The sequence below is a fragment of the Stylophora pistillata genome, chromosome 5 (genome assembly GCF_964205215.1).
Source record: "Stylophora pistillata chromosome 5, jaStyPist1.2, whole genome shotgun sequence".
NCBI classification, from domain to species: Eukaryota; Metazoa; Cnidaria; class Anthozoa; order Scleractinia; family Pocilloporidae; genus Stylophora; species Stylophora pistillata.
The window spans coordinates 25,328,668-25,344,014 of record NC_142523.1 but is presented as its reverse complement, the minus strand read 5'-3'; the positions used below and the strand labels follow the sequence as shown (position 1 = coordinate 25,344,014).

Sequence of the window (15,347 nt, the reverse complement as noted above, 5' to 3'; positions counted from 1 at the left end):
GAATGCCAGGCCATTAAAAAAACAATAAAATATAAGCAATAGAAAAAACAATGAGCCAGCTCATACATACTGATGACTTTGTTCTATACGCGTCCTTCATGCATATGCCTATAGACTGGCTTATATACCGTAATGGCTAAGCCAATAAAGAGGCTTGAATTGCATTATTCAATGCTCCAGTTTTTAATAATGAATATTATATCTGTTCAATGAATATTATTCATTGTATTCATTTTTATCAATTACTTTGAGTTTGATGAGATGGTCAAACATTTGCTACTGTAGTATGCTTCATTTCTGAGTTGAATATTATTGTGTCCTGCAAGTCTAGTACCTGTAAGAAGTTTCAATCTTTTGAATCAAATCTTTTGGTGTTGTATTGAATACTTTTGAATCAGCAAGAGATTGTTTTCCACTGCCTCTGTGTTTTGGCATAATTATTTGCAATAGTATTGAGATTTTTGAATATTTTAATAGCTTTAGCACTACATAAATTTCCTCTTTTCATAATTAAATCAATCAAACTCTTATTGGCTTTTAACCTTTATAAATAATCTGCCCACCTTTTTGTACTTCAATAACCATCTCATTCATCAATCTTGGAACATTTATCATCAATTTACCATAATAATTGTCCATTATCTATTTTATAAGCATTTCTTTTCTTCTGTTTGTAACTCTCCATTCCTTTTCCTTTCTTGATCGACTTTCATCTTATCACCTTTTATGAATTAGAATATCTAATGAATCTCTGTAATTTTAATATGATTTAATAATTGAGTCATAAAACTCCAAAAGAGGAGAATCTTTTTTGTTCTTTTAACATCTTCTGGAGTTGCACTTAATAATTCTGATGGAAGCTAGTGGAAAAGCTTCTTGAATTTCTCTTGATTTGGAAAATCAAAGGGTCACCGAGCACTTCAGTGTCTTGTGTAGACAACCCTTCATCAACATTATAAATGTTAATAGGTACGTGGTGGTTCGATCTCTGGCATTATTTTACTAGGTAGTTCTCTGTTTAAAGTAATAATGTCTCGGTTCATTTCTGTAATATCATTGAGACCTTTTCTTACTGCAAACTGATTTTCCTTTAATTCACCAAATGAATCAATCTGTCTTGTTTTTCATCAACTGACTTTTTCAATTCTGTCTTACTTTCTATAACAGGTTTGAGAAACTGTCTGCTTGCAAACTGTGATTCAATTATTTAATCATTATAATTTCTGACAGTTTGTTTGATTGCTTTTCTCATGTCTGTGGTTTTTGCTGAGCTGTTTTCATAATTTGTATATTAATTTTGTTCAAATCTGAAGTTTATATAATTGCAAACATGTCTTTCTGAAATTTTCAAACACATCAGCCAACAACAATGCATCACTAATTGCAGATACAAATAATTGTGATATTCACCCAAATTTTTCAATTTCAATGTCTTTCAAACATTTTGAGCATGTTCATATTCTTCATGTTATCTGCTCACCAGTCAGAATTAACTGACAGTAAAATTCTTCTTTTGGTGGCAGCTGTGTTTCTTCAAAATTTTCAAAGCTGTCCCTGTAGTCATAAGAATAAACACCTTTTTGTTTCATAAGTTTGTATTTTTCATCTTTCTTGAACTTTTGTCTTGCGTATTTGAAACTGTCTTCGGGTAATTAAATTTACGCATATGTGCACGATCCTTCGCAGTAAAGCACTGTTTAAGCAATAGTGAAAATCAGACCTGAAAAAAATTCAGGCCTGTACGGGATTCGAACCACTGACCTCTGCGATACTAGTGCAGCGCTCTACCAATTGAGCTAACAAGCCAACTGGAAGCAGGCCATCAAATTAATTCGACATAAACCCGTAGATGATAAATCAAACAACAAATATATATGAAATACATATATATGAACTGCGGCTATGAAACGTATATGTGCACGATCCTTCTATGGGCTGTATCGACGCAAAATAATTACATTCTTTCGATTGTACCTTCTTAGAATCGAATTTCGCGATTTGGAGTTGAAAAAGGTGCAAAACCGATCAGCTTATATCTGGGATGGCGCGCTTTTGGATTTGTCGGGATTCGAAAATTGACACGGCTATGTTTGCAAAGTCATGTTTGTTTTACCTTTATGATAAAATATTGTTGACATGAAGGTGTTTTTTTGACAGGTTTTAGGTGACAAGGGTCGCTTTCCATTCAACAAAAATCACGGGTTCAAAATGTCGGTATTTTCGCTGGCCGAATGGAACGCGTCCGACCGTATCTAAGAGGGTACACTCAAAACGTATTCCTAAATTTTCGAAAACTTATCTTGGAACTTTTCCCGTTCTATTCGATTTCTGACCGGAAATCTCGAAAAATTTGGTCAAATGGAAAGCGCCCTCCGTGACACATGTAATCTTTAACCATCTTGGTGACACGTAATCTTTAACCATCTTGGTGCCACGTCACGCTCTGAAACCTGCTGAGATGTTTGTTGATTCCACGAAAGAGAAATCAACAAACATCTCAAGCTTGTCACTGTAGCCTAAACCATTTTTAAGTTCTGGAATTATTCTAGTTATAAAATGTCATATAGGAGAGCGAGGTGACGAGCGTGTACGGCATTTTCTGATTGCCATCGTTTTTTACTTCCTTTTGTTGACTGCTCGGACAATAGTCGAAATAATAGGGCGATCAGATAACGGCTTATTAAGCGACTATCTCGGTCTGTTTATTGAGAGATTTTAGGCCACTAACTCAGTCTGTATATTGTACGATTTTAAGCCGTTAACTAACGGCTTAAAATCTCCCAATAAACAGACTGAAGGAAATTAAGCCGTTAGTTAACGGCCTAAAATCGTACAATAAACATACAGACTGAAGGAAAGTAAGCCGTTAGTTAACGGCCTAAAATCGTACAATAAACATAACAGACTGAACGAAATTAAGCCGTTAGTCAACGGCCTAAAATCGTACAATAAACATAACAGACTGAACGAAATTAAGCCGTTAGTTAACGGCCTAAAATCGTACAATAAAGATAATAGACTGTAGGAAATTAAGCCGTTAGTTACCGGCCTAAAATCGTACAATAAACATACAGACTGAACGCAATTAAGCCGTTAGTTAACGGCCTAAAATCGTACAATAAACATAACAGACTGAACGAAATTAAGCCGTTAGTTAACGGCCTAAAATCGTACAATAAACATAACAGACTGAACGAAATGAAGCCGTTAGTTAACGGCCTAAAATCGTACAATAAAATAACAGACTGAACGAAATTAAGCCGTTAGTTAACGGCCTAAAATCGTACAAGAAACATACAGACTGAACGAAATTACGCCGTTAGTTAACGACCTAAAATCGTACAATAAACATAACAGACTGAACGAAATTAAGCCGTTAGTTAACGGCCTAAAATCGTACAATAAACATAACAGACTGAACGAAATTAAGCCGTTAGTTAACGGCCTAAAATCGTACAATAAAATAACAGACTGAACGAAATTAAGCCGTTAGTTAACGGCCTAAAATCGTACAATAAACATAACAGACTGAAGGAAATTAAGCCGTTAGTTAACGGCCTAAAATCGTACAATAAAGATAACAGACTGAATGAAATTAAGCCGTTAGTTAACGGCCTAAAATCGTACAATAAACATAACAGACTGAACGAAATTAAGCCGTTAGTTAACGGCCTAAAATCGTACAATAAACATAACAGACTGAACGAAATTAAGCCGTTAGTTAACGGCCTAAAATCGTACAATAAATATAACAGACTGTAGGAAATTAAGCCGTTAGTTAACGGCCTAAAATCGTACAATAAACATTACAGACTGTAGGGAATTAAGCCGTTAGTTAACGGCCTAAAATCGTACAATAAACATTACAGACTGAACGAAATTAAGCCGTTAGTTAACGGCCTAAAATCGTACAATAAAATAACAGACTGAACGAAATTAAGCCGTTAGTTAACGGCCTAAAATCGTACAATAAACATAACAGACTGAAGGAAATTAAGCCGTTAGTTAACGGCCTAAAATCGTACAATAAAGATAACAGACTGAATGAAATTAAGCCGTTAGTTAACGGCCTAAAATCGTACAATAAACATAACAGACTGAACGAAATTAAGCCGTTAGTTAACGGCCTAAAATCGTACAATAAAAATAACAGACTGAACGAAATTAAGCCGTTAGTTAACGGCCTAAAATCGTACAATAAACATTACAGACTGCAGGAAATTAAGCCGTTAGTTAACGGCCTAAAATCGTACAATAAACATTACAGACTGAACGAAATTAAGCCGTTAGTTAACGGCCTAAAATCGTACAATAAAGATAACAGACTGAATGAAATTAAGCCGTTAGTTAACGGCCTAAAATCGCACAATAAATATAACAGACTGAACGAAATTAAGCCGTTAGTTAACGACCTAAAATCGTAGAACAAATATAGCAGACTGTAGGAAATTAAGCCGTTAGTTAACGGCCTAAAATCGTACAATAAACATTACAGAGTGAACGAAATTAAGCCGTTAGTTAACGGCCTAAAATCGTACAATAAACATAACAGACTGAACGAAATTAAGCCGTTAATTAACGGCCTAAAATCGTACAATAAACATTACAGACTCAACGAGATTAAGCCGTTAGTTAACGGCCTAAAATCGTACAATAAACATAACAGACTGAACGACGTTACGTAAGTAATAAAAGTAGAAATGACCTAAAACCATCGACAACACCCATCTAGGACCACCGAAAACCCACTTCAGAAATCAATTTCAAGCGTAAAATAGCGCACGCTGAAGCTTTATTAGGGCGACTTTCGTGGATATTTATTTACGGAAATGCGTGACAGCAGTTTCTCAAATCATTAATATATCATCAAGTTACAAACCAATCACGATACGCCAATTTGGCCACATCTGTGCGTTTAGAATCCCCGATGAAACAATGGACAGAAGGTTTTCCACTGTACTTTGATGAAATATCAAACCCTAGGGCTTGCTAAAATGTCATACCCTGTGACGTTCCCCAGGGACTTGTGACACTGCTAAAATATTTGACAACAAAGGCCAATAATTACTGAAAAACAACAATTCCGCTTACGCTGCCAAAATCTTGGCTAATGATGCACGATTGAAAAGCAATTTCAAAAAATCGTAGTGTGCTTCGTGTTTCATCGGGGTTTTCCCGTGTTCGGAAACCCCGATGAAACACACGCAATCGTTTTTGCAATATATCATGCAAAGCGGAGCGGAATTGGCGCGTTGTCCCTTCGCTATTTTCTTTAATTGAGTGATGACATTTCATAGTCGTCTAACGGCTTTTTTTCCTTCCATTAATCTCATAAACTTAAGTCAGTATTCGTCAGTGTCTGCGTTTTTTTGGCTCTCAGGTCAAAAAGACACCAAGGAAGACCCTCATTAGTTGAAAATTTGATGAGGTTGGGTAAGGAGGGGGGCACTGGGGCCTCTGGGAAACCTCAAAACCGGAGGAAAAAACCTCCAAAACCGGAAAACCGACGGAAAAAGCAGCAAAACCGAAAACCCATGTAAACCTGACGAAAGCGCTACATTTTCACCGTTAAGAGGGGTCAAAAAGGAAAAACCGACAACCGCCTCAGAGTTTTCGTGAAAACCGAATGCAAAAACACGTAAAATCCGTTAACCGCTCTGAACATCAAAACCGAACAACCGAACCTTTTTGGCCCAAAAGCCTAAAAAACGATCCAACAAACAGTGAAAACCGCAAAACCGAAAATCCCAAAGCCCCCCTCCTTAAGCTAATATCTTACCCTGTGCTAACAAATCGAAATCAGAGCCACCATTTTACATCATGACTGCTTCAAATTGCGCTGCTTAATTAATTTCGTTCCGTCTGTTATGTTTATTGTACGATTTTGGGCCGTTACCTAACGGCTTAATTTCGTTCAGTCTGTTATGTTTATTGTACGATATTAGGCCGTTAACTAACGGCTTAATTTCGTTCAGTCTGTTATGTTTATTGTACGATTTTAGGCCGTTAACTAACGGCTTAATTTCGTTTAGTCTGTTATGTTTATTGTACGATTTTAGGCCGTTAACTAACGGCTTAACTTCGTTCAGTCTGTTATGTTTATTGTACGATTTTAGGCCGTTAACTAACGGCTTAATTTCGTTCAGTCTGTTATCTTTATTGTACGATTTTAGGCCGTTAACTAACGGCTTAACTTCGTTCAGTCTGTAATGTTTATTGTACGATTTTAGGCCGTTAACTAACGGCTTAATTTCGTTCAGTCTGTTATGTTTATTGTACAATTTTAGGCCGTTAACTAACGGCTTAATTTCGTTCAGTCTGTTATGTTTATTGTACGATTTTAGGCCGTTAACTAACGGCTTAATTTCGTTCAGTCTGTTATGTTTATTGTACGATTTTAGGCCGTTAACTAACGGCTTAATTTCGTTCAGTCTGTTATGTTTATTGTACGATTTTAGGCCGTTAACTACCCTTACCAAATCTACATATATGTGACATATATATGTTACATATGTATGCCACATATATGTGGCATATATGTCACATATATGTGGCATATATGTCAAATATATGCCACATATGTGTAACATAAATGTGGCATATGTAGGAATTTGGCACTCATGTTGCATATATATCACATATATGTGACATATATATGTAACATATATGTAACATATATGTGGAACCTGGGAACCACAAATGCACCCTTACCAAATCTACATATATGTGACATATATGTTACATAAGTTCAATCGTTGCACATATATGCCACATATATGTGGCACACATGTGTAACATGTATGTCACATATATGTAGATTTGGTGAGGGCATGCATATGCAGGTCAACCTAAATGCATAGATGTATTATAGTTGATAATAGCTAGCCAAAAACAATTGCAGTCAATAAAGAATAACCACAGTCCTTAATTGAGATCACAAAATCATATATTTCTGTAAGGCATGGCTTTGCGAAACCTGTTAATATGTAAAGAAAATAGAACTCATATATATATATATAAACGTAAAAAACCTTATCCTTGAATCATGGAGCTTTGTAAACAATTATTTAAGAAAATAAAAATTAAAACTTCGCACTAAAACTTCGTGCAAAGTTTTAATTTTTATTTTCCTAAATAATTGTATATATATATATATACATATATATATATATATATAAGTAGAAGCTTGTAAGGGGTCCCACAAACAATGCTGATCAGTCTCAAACGCGCTGCCTGGAGGATCACTGAAGCGATCGTGGGCTCTTGAAATAACGTAAATAAAAGCAGAAATGTAATGGTCAAGAGGCCAACTCCAATGTAGCTTTATTGGTTTATTAGCCCAACGTTTCGACCGTCTCGGTCTTCCTCAGGAGCATACTAATTACATACTAATCACATACTAATCTTATTGTAATTAGTATGCTCCTGAGGAAGACTGAGATGGTCCAAACGTCAAGCTAATAAACCAACAAAGCTACATTGGAGTTGGCCTCTTGACCATTACATTTCTGCAGTTCTTCTAAATTGTATGAGCCAATCTTTTTTCATATTAAACAGTTATATAAAACATCAACAGCCTGTATATGCAAATGAAAAGCTGTACCCAAATGTAAAGCAAGAAAATGCTCATAGACATATATGGTTGTGGCAAACAAAGCATATATTTTGTATTCCTCCTTAAACAAAGTGAATGAGCGTTTACATCAATAAAATGGCCTGAATTACAACGTACCGCATCAAAGTGATGTATTTCAGTTTTATCCTACAGGCAAATTTTATTTCCATTTGTTGTTGGATATATGGCTATATGCAATAATGATAGAGTTTAATTAATACAAACGAAAATAAAAATTGAACCTAGGATAAAACTGAACCACAACATGTACACCAGTGACATGTACTTGGTAAATTACAGGTCAGTTGGAGAAACTTCTCTTGAGTTAAAGCACATCAATTGCCACAATCAAGTTTTTTTCTATTTTCAAGGGCATTATAGATAAAAAAAAGCAGATAACAATCTCCCTCAATGGATGGTCCCGCAAATATGCAACATTCAAAAACATTAACTCAGAACCCATCAAACAATAAACCAGGCATTCAACTGAGAAAATGATAAGTCTATTGCCCATATAGGTTACTGATGAGTGCATGAACTTCAATGGAATGTATTGGACAAGATTAAGGGTCATAAAACGCAAGTGCATGCTAACGATATAGTGTCAACATTCTTTCCTTTTTGAAATTCCTCTGTGGCATCCTGTGCACGTGTCCTGGATGGCTTTTTGCACAAGGGCCACTTTTGAGTTCTTGAATTGGGACTATACAAATGCTGTCAATTGAGAAGCAAGATATATACTTAGAATCATAGATTAGTTTGTGATATATCTTAAATATAGTAATACTAACAAAAGGTTGCCACTCATTGGAACCCAAAAAATTCCCTGACTTTTCTCTGACTTTTCACTGACCTCAAAACATTTTTCACTGACCTTGAATTAAATTAATTACCAAGTTATCGAAAGCGCAGTGCACAAAATATTATTAGCACAGAGTTAAGCAGGGTTTGATGGTTTGTTTTATTTCCTTGGGGTGCACAACTCAAATATAAAATGGCTAAGGCTAAAGACATGCAGGGAACGATTTACGAAATTTCTCGGAATAGCATAGTTCTATTGTTCTATGATACACTTCTCCATCGCTTTTAAGCTTTCTATTCGATTTGCTACACTTGATCGACTACTTCACAAACCTCTGTGGAACCCTCAAATCAACATTCCCCTACTTTTCACTGACTTTGACGAGAACTAAGATTTTCCTTGACTTTTTGCAAAATTCCCCAGTAACTCTTCCCTGACCTTGAAAAATTTGCGGGGTTTACAGACAGATGTAAGGAAAATTAAAAACACGATCACCCACTTTTCAGCTTACCTTTATATATCCCCCTCAATTTTAAATAGAGAAATGCTTGGGCCTCCATATTACCCTCACCATTCAACGTTTGTGCAGATTTTGGAAAGATTTTTGTATAACCCCCTACCAATCAAAAACAAAGCTGTAGTCCCAAAGGAAATACGTTGTTTTTCCTCTGCTTTCCTTTATCCAAGAATTGAATGCATAATCAAGTATGGGGATATAATACGGAAGTCTTGTCCAGATTTTTATATTACAGACGTTTTTTGACATTGCGTACAAACACTTCTCGCTCTGTTTGCCCCGTTTCCAAAATGGCGGATTTTAATAAACAGTTTTATAATAATAAACAGTGTAACGTGGAGAAACACTTAGCTAGAAGCTAGTTTACAGGTTTTCCACGAAACAACTTAAACAAATAATTCAAATTGAAAATAACGTTGTTAAGAATCCCAACTGGCCGAAGGCAAACCAGTTAGCTATATTTCAAGCATGGCCGAGGATTTGAAATTCGGGGCTAATCCAAGAAGTCGCCAAGGCGGGACTTGAACCCAGGAGCGACAGATTGCAAGCCTGACACGCTGACCACTCGACCATGCTGCCCTCCTTTTACCGCGAAAAGATCTATTGCAGCATGGAAAAGCAAACACTGTACTGTCCTTTGTTATTTAGTGGCCTCTGTATTGACATCAATGAAAACAAACGGAAATTTCGGCTCATCCTCGGTGTAAAAACCTGTAAAGCTCACGAGTGACGTAAAACAAAGACAACAAAACATTAAAAACAAAAGCGTACAGCAAAACAATTCCTCATGACACAAAGAAAACCACATCAGGTTTTTACACCGAGGATGACCCGAAATTTCACGCTCTCAAAACATGCCGAAGGTAGCGAATCTTTATGGCAAAGTTGAATCCGCAATCGGCCTAGCTTTCAAACAAAATTCCTCTGGAACCAAGGTACAGCGGAAAGCATTTATTCGCAGCTAAGACAACTATCCATATAACGCAGTTAACTTTGCATGACTTACCAAAGCCGTTAGCGAAGCGAGAAGGCGCCTTTGTTTCTCTCATTATGAGAAAAGTTGTCCAAAATGGGAGAACACTAGCGAAATTTATCCGATGAAACAATGCTTCGGCACTTGCAACTCAAAAACTCCCGCTCTTGTCGACGCTCTTGTCTAGTCACATGAATATTACCACGTGATGCGTGCCCTCAGGCATTGTGGTCTTTCGTGATGAGAGGGCATGCGCTTTATATGCCATGTAAAATGGTGGAACGTTAAGAAGGCGAGATGGCCACAACATTCATCGAAGAGAAGTATCCCTTCAAAAACCCAAAAGCACTTTTTATCGACAGCAGGATAAAACGGTACAACTTACCTCAGATGAAGATGAGCAAACTCCCGAGGAAAGTGGGAATGTTTCGCTAGGAAATCGCAAATCAGAGTATTCAGATGACCGTGATGACAATTAATGCGGACTTGAGTATGTCGGAGACTATGTCAGATATGTCATTGCCTTCATCTCCGGAACATCAAGGAATGTCTTCGCCTGAAGACAACAGCGATGATATTTTGGAGCGGTGTCTCTGAAGGTGATGGAAGAAGCTATCGTGAAAGCTTTTCAGATGATGAAGAGAAATCAGTTGGTGGCAACATCTCCGATCAAACAGAAATTTTTAAGGATCCCTTTGTGTACCCAGGTTCACTACTTAAACTGTCTGAGAGCGTTCTTTTGATCCTTACTTTGGTGGTTGCTCGCAATCTAAATGGAAATTGTCTTTTAGGTGTAATTGCTTAGATTAATTTGCACTGTATTCCTGGATTACTTAACAATTAAGTGTGTCAGCTCATTGAATGCTCTTAAAAAGTACTTTGCAGACTTGATACATGCATGGGCCATAAGGTAAAGCTGTACACAAGCCATGAGACCCACACCATCCGAGCTTATCCTTGCTATATGGTTTGCCTGTTGTAGCTACATGTATTTAAAGAATTAGTGGCACCGAAATTCAGGTATTTCTCTTTGGTATTTGTAGTTCAGAAGAATCTCACTTTTTATCAAATAATTTAAGCAATTTTGTTATGATGACAGCATAAATAACCCAGCCTAGCTTCACCAAAAACTTGGATTGCATTAATTCATTTGAGAGAAAGGTTCAAGCAGGATACATGCAAGCTATCGTTTAAGTAGAGGCTGATAGTTTCTAAAAGAAACTGTTTGGGGCTGCGTCAGTAGGGGCAATGAAATAATTTGATTATATCAACAAAGTTGAAATGGTAAATTGGCCACTGTTACGATTGTAAAAGCTGACGTTATCATTTAAGTAGGATTGGCAAAATGTTAAATATTTAATAGTTCACAATCAGATCTGCATGCATGAGTATATATAATGTGCTTATAGAGATTGATATAAGCACTTTTCCATTTTAAGTTTATTATTCATACAGTGTAATAAAAATGAAAACAGCACTGCATCATGTAATATTTGAACCCTACAATGGAATTAGGGACTCCTCAATTTACTGTATCAGTCCATGCAAGGCTATATCGATAAATATGAGCAAACATAAATGCTACATATATGTGCAAACTTGCATACATGTTACATATACGTTTTCATCCTCGCCAATTTTCATATATGTCGCATATATGCAGACATATGTAACATATATGTAGAAATGACTGTAGCATTTTAACTATATGTCACATATATGCACATATATGTGACATATATGTGCAACAATTGAACCTATGTCACATATATGTCACATATATGTAGATTTGGTAAGGGTAACGGCTTAATTTCGTTCAGTCTGTTATCTTTATTGTACGATTTGAGGCCGTTAACTAACGGCTTAATTTCGTTCAGTCTGTTATGTTTATTGTACGATTTGAGGCCGTTAACTAACGGCTTAATTTCGTTCAGTCTGTTATGTTTATTGTACGATTTTAGGCCGTTAAATAACGGCTTAACTTCGTTCAGTCTGTTATGTTTATTGTACGATTTTAGGCCGTTAACTAACGGCTTAATTTCGTTCAGTCTGTTATGTTTATTGTACGATTTTAGGCCGTTAACTAACGGCTTAATTTCGTTCAGTCTGTTATCTTTATTGTACGATTTTAGGCCGTTAACTAACGGCTTAATTTCGTTCAGTCTGTTATCTTTATTGTACGATTTTAGGCCGTTAACTAACGGCTTAACTTCGTTCAGTCTGTTATCTTTATTGTACGATTTTAGGCCGTTAACTAACGGCTTAACTTCGTTCAGTCTGTAATGTTTATTGTACGATTTTAGGCCGTTAACTAACGGCTTAATTTCGTTCAGTCTGTTATCTTTATTGTACGATTTTAGGCCGTTAACTAACGGCTTAATTTCGTTCAGTCTGTTATGTTTATTGTACGATTTTAGGCCGTTAACTAACGGCTTAAAATCGTACAATAAGAATATAGTTATTTAATATTTTTTATTATATATATTAAAAAAAAATATAATTTATTTTTTTATTTACGAAATTATCATACCGACCGGGATAGTGGCTTAAAATCTCACAATAAACAGACCGTGATAGTAACATATTATGTCATTATATATATTCCCGTGTCCTCTAAGAGTCATCACTAAACCGTTCAAGACCTTGATGAATACTTCCACAAGCAATTAAAGACATCTATTTTAAAAACTCATCTCGTCTATCGTGCCCTTGAGTTCGAGCAGAGTGGGACGGCTGACTACCGATATTTCCACGTGCATTTTACGTGATGTCATCACAAACATCCCGGATATACAACACGCAATCGACTGCGCATGTCTCCGATCTAACATCTTGATGAAAACAATATACCTTCGCGGGTGTCTTTCCCAAAAGAAATTGTCAACGCACTGTTTGAAGCGTAACCACCGTAAACTATATTTATTGATGGAAAGGTTACGAAATGCGCTATCCGAAAAATTGTTTTGTTAAGGTTGATCTAATCGTATCCGACTGATGCGTGCCTATTCGGTGCGGACAAGTTGTTGTGGAGTTGTTCCAATTAAAAACTTGAAAAACAGACCGCCTGTTCCGGCGATTTAACGAGGATTCAGGACGACGAGTACGTTCAATGTTAGCATGATTTATTTACGCAAAGAACTACACGACAAACTCTAGACAGAATGGCGAGAGTTAAGCAAACAAAAACAAAGACGAAACCGCATGCCACACAGCAATGTCACCTGCACGAGTTTTGGCGCGAACACGCCCATGGGAACGCAAAGGCGTCCAGCTGAGTCTCAGGAGACTCTCGGCAGAAACACATCTTGCTAGTGACAATCCTTTATTCTATTTTCTGGCCGACAATTTTCTTTTCCTTTAAAGAAGCTTAAGCACAACGCGGCAGAACTCAATATGGTTGCTGGTCGGGTGCCGGCACATGATGACTTCGTAACACACTAACTCTAATCCTTCTCGATAATAATTTTTTTCTCGCCATTCTTCGTCAAATTTCTTTTAATTCTCTCGCTTACAGCTTGTCGATTCAGACCTCAATCACGAACCTACCCCGCTCTAAAAGTGCGTATTACTTTAGTGGCCCGTTTGGCTCGGCAACGGTAACAAAGGAGCAAACGAGTGAAAAAGGAGCTGGCTCGTTTGGTGAATAATTCTAAATTAGCCACTTGGAGTTAACCAGCGTGTATGCTTTATAAAGGAGATACTTCAACCCTGAGGCGCGCATTTCTGTTTTACCGCGTAATTTGAAATTGCAAATTCTCACAGCTTCTCCACTTGCTCGTGGAAAAGCTTAACCTCGACTTGCTCAACTTTTTGATGTTATAAGTGGTTATACGTGGTTTCACGTACCAATGAAAAACCAGTTTCTATTAGTACATGTCAACTTGAGTGATGTGGTAACAGTATAATGGAACGAAGGTGACCACAATTTGAAAAGGAAATTAGCAAATTCCTCTAAGTGTGAGATGAAGCTTGTGTGCGGCATTCTTAATAGGAAAACGGTCGGTGCAAAACTGGGACAGCTACGTTCTGAAGTTACGCTCCCTTCTGTGAAATTATTCGGAAAATATTAAATTTTCTTAATTCTTCCTGTTGCCTTCCCCATTACACAAAATTTTGTAGTGGAATTTCTGAGGAATGGTGGCTGGTCTGTGTAGCTGTAAATTTATTACAACATTTTCCGTCAATAGTGGATATTGAATTAAAAAATCGCGCTTTTTTAGTGGGTGCCGGCGTCAGAGCTTGAAGGAAAAACTGATAAAACGACTTGAAATTAACGGTATAATACGGGTTGGTGTGGCTTTTTAAAAGAGAATTACGATTTTTCCAACTTGTTCAGTTTCAAAGGGCTTTTGTGAAACAACAACAGAACCCCCCCAAATTTTTTTTTTTGAGTTAAGAAAAGAACGTTTACTCCGAATGGCACCATTTTTTACTAACACTTCACTACTGCTGAATGCACTGAGAAAAAAATATTTCCATGAGGATATCTTGGCAACTCCACTCGCGAATCGGCAAAAACTGTTCGCATAATAGAGCAGCCAAACACATAAAAATCTCTTGTCCTCTAAGAGTCAACTTTAACGCGGATGTTTTCTTTGCTGCGTGACGAGACAGCAAGATGTTTACAGATTACGTGTGTCACGTTTTCTACATTACAGTTCAAATTGTTGATTGTTCTATCGATTTCGTAAAGAAAAGGAATTTTGGAAACGAAATTTTTGTGGAGGCTCGAGGATCCATCGTGATCTTCCAAGTTACGCTGCTAAAGTCGCCGGATAGAACGCTTTAATTAGATTACACGCCTGATACTTTGATACGTGAGGGTAGATTACTTAGTTCAATAAGTACGCTCTCGAATTCGCAAGAAACACTCTTCGGAAAATCTGGAAATAAAGATTTTCAAAAAGTAGTTTCCATCACGCATACATCGAAGAGTTTTGCGACTACATTAGAAGTAAAATGTGACACCACTCTCTGCAATATTCGAATAGTTTCTCAGAAAGGAAGAAATGGCTAAACGCACATGGTTTCTTTGGCGCGTGACGTGGCACCAAGATGTTCACAGATTACATATTGTGTCCATAGTTAGTATTTGTCACCTTTTTTGCGAGTGAAACGCTGTGCATCGTACATTACAATTCAAAATGTTGACTGTTTTATCGATTTTATTTAAGAACGGAAAGAAAAGGTGGACATTGTCGTGGCGTCCCGATGATCGATCGCGAGGGTGTAAGTTCGATGCTAACTAGGTCGCTAACGTCAAGAAGACGCGCGCTAGGATTACTGCAGGATTATATTACACGCCTGATTTGCTATTGTATAAACTTGTCACCTAAAACCTGTCAATAAAACACCTTCATGTCAACAATATTTTATCATAAAGGTAAAAAAAACATGACTTTGCAAACATAGCCCTGTCAATTTTCGAATCCCGACAAAT

The 15,347-nt window shown here is 36.9% G+C and overlaps 1 protein-coding gene and 1 long non-coding RNA gene across 2 annotated transcripts in view; both read right to left on the bottom strand.

The window, feature by feature from the left end:
• LOC148731019 (uncharacterized) overlaps window positions 1-15,347 on the bottom strand; it is a 43,420-nt gene that overhangs the window by 22,596 nt on the left and 5,477 nt on the right. The gene's annotated exons all lie outside the window — the stretch shown is intronic.
• LOC148731020 (uncharacterized) lies at window positions 7,640-10,485 on the bottom strand. Its single transcript, XR_016001070.1, has 2 exons — window positions 9,941-10,485; window positions 7,640-8,329 (listed from the first exon to the last, which is right to left on the bottom strand). It is a non-coding gene; the product is annotated as an uncharacterized LOC148731020 (long non-coding RNA).